Source organism: Lytechinus variegatus, chromosome 8 (genome assembly GCF_018143015.1).
Source record: "Lytechinus variegatus isolate NC3 chromosome 8, Lvar_3.0, whole genome shotgun sequence".
NCBI classification, from domain to species: domain Eukaryota; kingdom Metazoa; phylum Echinodermata; class Echinoidea; order Temnopleuroida; family Toxopneustidae; genus Lytechinus; species Lytechinus variegatus.
Genome location: NC_054747.1, coordinates 34,538,083 through 34,544,543, shown reverse-complemented (window position 1 = coordinate 34,544,543; position 6,461 = coordinate 34,538,083). Strand labels below are relative to the sequence as shown.

General features: G+C 33.0%; 1 long non-coding RNA gene across 1 annotated transcript; it reads right to left on the bottom strand.

The window, feature by feature from the left end:
* Positions 1–276: 276 nt before the first annotated feature.
* On the bottom strand, positions 277–2,112 carry LOC121420836. The gene is made up of 3 exons (XR_005970849.1): positions 1,846–2,112; positions 868–960; positions 277–340 (listed from the first exon to the last, which is right to left on the bottom strand). It is a non-coding gene; the product is annotated as an uncharacterized LOC121420836 (long non-coding RNA).
* Between the last annotated feature and the right edge of the window lie 4,349 nt (positions 2,113–6,461).

Genomic DNA, 6,461 nt, shown 5'->3' with positions numbered 1-6,461 from the left:
CTTATGTTGAAGTCAAAATCTCAAGAAAATTAAAATTGATATCAGTTACCCAGCTGGAAAAAGAAAAAGTTAGATGAGAGCACTGAACCTGAAAGGCCACGAGGTAGAGCCAACTCCTTCACATTTTCACAAGTGTAGACAGAGTTTCATCATTAGAATTGCAGTCAGAGTTCTCAGAAGATGTTTCTAGTTTGGTTACTTCAATAGTTCAAAACCAGGGCACACTAAAAATCCAGTCACTACCAATTCCACTGTCATGTCACCAAATCAGATCATATCTGTGATGTTCAGGGAATCATCAATGACACATCTGACAAGCGTGTCGGCCCCTGGATCTAACCTATGTGTGTGGAATGAAATAATGTACAAATTATCTGTTTGTTTTCAAAGTTTTTTTGTCAATCCAATATCAAGTTTGTAAAATAGATAGCAGACTCAATATTTTAAATTGCCCTTACCAAACATAAACCTCCCCAGTCAGTATGGTACAAGAATATACTTTATACACTCTATTTACCAATGATAATTTAAGCAAATATTTCAATTAGATGTTTCCAATTTATAAGAAAGTTTCAGCTGAAAATATGATCACATGTCAAATTTGTAATGCTCTAGGGCAGTACACAAAGCATCTGTTAAAATGAGAATAATGTTCTTTTACAACTTAGAAATACATGTATATCTGCTAAATTATAACGTATTCCAAAATTAATATTTTCTGATTATAACTTTGAATCAACGTAGTTTTATAGCTTCATTGTTTACCAGATTTGCAATTGAAATTAATTTTGGTAGTGAGTGAAAATCAATGAATTGCTTATACTGACAGGATGTCATGTGAGTTTATAACACTATGAAAATTCTCACCTGGAATTGTATCTGACCATCAGCAACAAGTGTACCAGTTCCAGGACTTCTCTCATTTGTTCTCTGAAACATCACTTATTGTATATACTGCATCTGAAAAAAAATGAAAATATCTTCATCATCATGATTATGATCAAATCCGAGGTGCAGTTATTTATGTAGATTCTTTCAGTTTCTGTAAAACGTTATAGAGATAAGGGCGAGGAAGTGGCCACCAAACAACAAAGTATAAAGCTCTATCTACATTAGATGTAGACTGAGTCTGGACTCGAGATGATTTATTAAAACATAAATCCCCAGTAATCTTCAGTTTAACTAAGGTCTCAACTTATTTGCCCACACAGGTTGGCCACTAACTTTACCAAATTAATTCATGATCTCAGCATTCATATTGTTATTTATAGACCCCCCCCCCGGGTGGGGGTATCTTTCCATTACATTTTTTAAGTATGTAATTACATGATGAGTTCACTATTATATAGCAAAGCAGATAATAAAATCTATGTATTCATTTGTGATTTTTTTAATGGAAATTTATTGCAAATACTATTCATATGGCCTGGGAACTTGTGAAGACAAGTTAGAACTTAACGAGTATGAGTTAACACAATGGCAATGCATGTAAATTAGACTAGATCTAGGCTAGGCCTAAACTTTTGCACCTATATACGATTATTTCACCAAATCCTCAGCCTTCATTAAATCTATTTAGTCTTGATAAATGTTATAAAATATTCTAACCCTTATGGTTTGACTGAATTTACATTCAAGTTCGATTGAGTGACAATAAAGTACACGCAAAACGCAGTTCAATTTTCACTGACACGAAAATAAATATGTGGGGCAATGTATGTAGAGATTGGACGTTATTTTAAGGATTTTTGCTATCAAGACGTTTAAAAAGGGTTGAAATCACTCGAAATGACTTTAAAGGCTGCATTACATTTATTTCCTTTCCTACATTTACAAAAAACTCACCATTTCATGGTCTTCGGCTGTTCCAAACTGTAAATATTTGCCTTCCGTCACTTCGTGAAAAAACTCTTGAGTGCAAAGCGTATTCGTTTGTTTTCACGTAATGACGGCTGCTTATCCGTCACTTCGTGAAAACAAGAAATCCTTTTACCCGGTATTTTATTGAATGTCATGTCGTCATAGCAACGTAATTAGACATTATTGTGATCTGAAACTTTTTGAGGTTCAAGATATAAGTCATAGATGTCCAAAAATGCAAAAAACTCAAAATTGAAAAGTGACAATTTTCCTCTTATCCGTCACTTCGTGAAAACAGGGACGAATTATAAACATTACTATCAACACTAACAATGATAATAACAAATAATAAAAGAAAATATAACAATCGGATAATAAAAAATAATAATAATATTGATAATAATAACAACAACAATGGTTAAGATTATGAATATAATAATGATAAGACAAAGAAAAAGATAAAATAAAAAAGCAGACGAAACAGAAAAAAGATGAAGGGAGAAGATAATGGTGATCATGGGGATGGGGTGGGCTAACTTAAGTAATTGGATGATAAATGATAAATAATCTTCATAATAATTGTCGTATACCACCTTGCAAATTTTAATCGAGAAGATTATGATTTCTTGTTCAGAAAGTATTACTTGTATGCATATAACGATATTTTGAAGATTCATGTTTTGGGGGGCATACTTTTAAAAGGAAATATCATATTCTTCATTTTTTTTCATTTTGCATGAAGAGAAAAACAGAGAGAACAAAATTAAGCAAAATAGGACGACGGGAGTAAAAGAATGAGAATAGGTATAAAGAGAAAATAAGACGACGAAGAAAAAAGCGAAAAAAAGAAGCACAAGCAAATTCATAACAAGAATAAATAGAAGGGAAAAAGAAAGAGAAAACTTAGGAGATGGAGGTGTAGGATTACACAATTATCAGTGAAGAAGAAGGAGGAGAAAATGAAAAGGGAGCATTATAAAAAAGGAAGAAAAAACAAGGAGGATTTCATTTGCAAGAGGAAACAAAGCAAGACTATATCAAGGTAGAAGGGGGGGGGTCTATAAATAGGAAGTATAAGAACAAAAAGATGAGACAGAGATCGAACAAAAGAAGAAAGGAAATGAGGATGATAAGATAAGAAGAATATCGAAAAAAAAGAATATGAGAAGAAAAGAAATGAATAGAATAATAATTTTGATAATAATAAGAAGATCGAAAAAGAAGAAAAGGAAGAAGAAAGGAAGGGAGAATATTATGATAATAGTAACATTATGAGAATATTATGATAATAGTAATATCGAAAAAGAAGAAGTCCAAGAAGAACTTCAAAACCCACATCACCAACAATACATTCTCAAAGAAGTCACTCTGTACGGACATAATTATAGCACTGGAGCGACAGGTGAGCTCTGAACTCCGTGCAGCCAAAACAGGAAATGAACTACGCATGCGCGAAAACTATCGATCGATCAATTCACTCATCGTGGATCGCACACACGCTTTTGTAAATCAACGATCCAGCTCGCACGCACGGAACAATGGAGCTGTTCGAACTTGACATGGCCGGCTGATTAATCTCGTTTGGGGTGTTAGAACCTATTCTACTATGCCGTCGCGAACGGGTTAAACGCCTTTGAACCATTGAATAATGTTAATTGGTCATGAATATAACAAAAAAATTGGGTAAGATAATTCAAGTTCCCAAAATGAAACAATACTTTGCCTATGATATTTGAAATCATGTTATTTTGTTTTCATTAAATGTTCATTGGACCGTGAAATTATGAATATTATTGAAGATACTCTGCCCAAAATAAATTTCATCATATTCGATCATTTATCAACAGAATGTGAAGAAAAAAAAAAAAAATTATAGCAAATTTGTACTTCTGTTAATTCAACCGTGAAATTTATCAAAAAATGTTTTATCGTCTTTTCGAATTAAAGCAGGTTTCACAAGGCTTCTGTCGATTTTCATGATGAGACTGTGGAATTTGTTCCAACAAAATGGAATCAAAGTCATGATGTTGAGCTTGTGACTTTTAAAAAGTGACAATTTTTGCCTTCTGACCATGCTCACTGAAGCATGACATGAATACCTCCATAACATTCACTCAAAGGGTAGCTTATGAAATTACCTACACGCTAATGTAAAAAAAAATATATTAAAAACTCCCAGTGGTACAGAAATTATGGATGTTTTGTTTAAGGGGGGACTTACTTTGTTTTTTTGAGTATATATATATATATATATATATATATATATATATATATATATATGCAGCAATGGAAATGCACACCTGAGAGTTGACCTCAAGTCACCTGACCTGAAGTCATATTCGTGAAACTTTCGACCTCGGAGAGTACTACACCTTATCGTCCAAAGCGATTACGGTAGTGTTCAGTGTTGATTCAGTGTTCTCCTTCTGTATTTAGCTGCATGAATGCCGTGATTTACTTCATTAGAAATATAGTTCGGTGTGTGAATGAATTGATCTTAATACCATTTTTATTTTCTTTACGGTGGAGGATGGTGTCATGACGTCACGAACTCCCTTCCACTGGGTATCTCTGAAGAGGGCGGTGTCTAAAGATCCAGAATCCAGTGGTACAGGCTGGAAAATGGAAACTGAATTAAGAACATTAAAGTTGTTATGTGCCTTCAGTAGATTGCTGACAGTAAACGTTTTAGAAACCGTCATTTGATTTACTTATTCATTCTTTATGATAAATTACATCATACAAACAGTCAACTTGGAGATGTATGGCACCAACAATAAGATATTAATACAATTTTCACTTTTCCACATTCCTGATATTCCCCCCCCCCCCTGCTTTTTCTTCTCTTTGCTCTTCATCTTCCTATTTCTTCTTCCACTCTGAGTACAGACCACCTTCAGGTAAATTACCATACTGTGGAGGTTCTACAGGAGACTGGCTTTTCTTTATTAGCTTCCTCTTCGTTTTCTTTCTTTGCAACTTTCCTTTCCCTTTTCTATAACGATCATCACTTCATTTCACTGTCTTCATCAGCGAAGATCATCTTCAGAATCATCATCATCGGTATATTAATTAATTACAAAATAAATCGATAATCATCAGCATCATCATCATCACCACCACCATCGGCATGTTTCTTTTAAATTCTGGCATAACGAAAATCCAGAAGAACAGCCATTGCAATGGCTCAGAAGAGGAAATTCCGTAATATGTTCTTTTATTATCTTCATATCGAATTAAACCAAGAAATGATTGTTTGCTGCACCTATTTACCTCTAAGTAATAGTGTAATTATACAACCACAAACTTTTCATCAGAATTAATGTACATGTATGATTCTTTCATCCAAATGCAAGCTTCCATACATGTAAATCCTGAAATATTGCAACTCAGGTATTTTTTACATACAGTATATTTTTACCTACATTACATCGCTGTCTAAAGTTGAAGTAGGCCTGTGTTTAATTACACTTTCAACAAAAAAGACATATTCTTGGAGTTCATTATTATTCATAATGCCTCTGTTATATGTATTAATGTGCATTTATGTATTGGTATAACAAACATGTAATTGTTTCATTCCTTTGACCCTAATCAAGCTAATACTGCTTTTAGAAAGTTATTTTTATCTATTTAGAGTAATTAAACATTTGTTTACCTAATGCCTTTATTTACTAATGTTGTCACGATAAATTATGATGCGTATGTAATTGCAATATATCTTTTTATCAGACTAGTAAATCATTGTCAATCGTCCTGTAATCTAATAATGAAATGTTATTTAATAGAATATTTGTTTATTGCGCATTGGCAAAATTCTTATATTGATGGTTGGAAAGTCTATGAAATTCGTGACGTCTTTTTGTCTTTTTTTTCGCATGGAGTTATATTGTTATGTCGGTGTCATGTGACATGCTTGTGTAGTTAGACTGAGTGAATGACACTGTACATGGAAAATGAAATGATAAATAATAAAAAACTGTGCAAATTTACCTGTCATGAAAGAAAACTTCACGTTTCTTTGTTCCATATATCGCTCCATAAGTCTTCGTTTTAACATCACGCAGAAACACCAAATGCTGTTATTTGCAGCTCATTACGAAGGCTCAATAAAAAATGGGATTGTAGCTGCTTCCTTTAAAGTATTATTTAATGGAATGAATCAAATCGAATTAATATGCCTACTACCAAAATGTTCACTCTTAACAAAAAGTGTGCCTTATCAGCGGTTTTCTGTTGGCTGTTCATGGAGCAGTGTGTATCATTCCTGGCAGTTTGAAGTTATCATTGAAACAATGCATGGTCATGTGGGTGTGCGTTTATTGTGTTGTGTGCAAAGTGCATACTTAGGGTTTGTGTGTGTTTGTGTGCGGATATGCTTGTGTGTCAGGGAGCGGGCAGGTCTTCCTATGCCAAACTGATCAATACTTTGGGGTTTTTTTTACGTTGTAACAATAATTTCTTCCCCTAAGTAAAATTGTATTTTTTTACAATACTTTGTGTTATATTTCTTAAATGTATATGTTTATGCGTCTTTCTACATATATATATATATTATATTAATATATATAAATATATATATATATATATAATATATATAT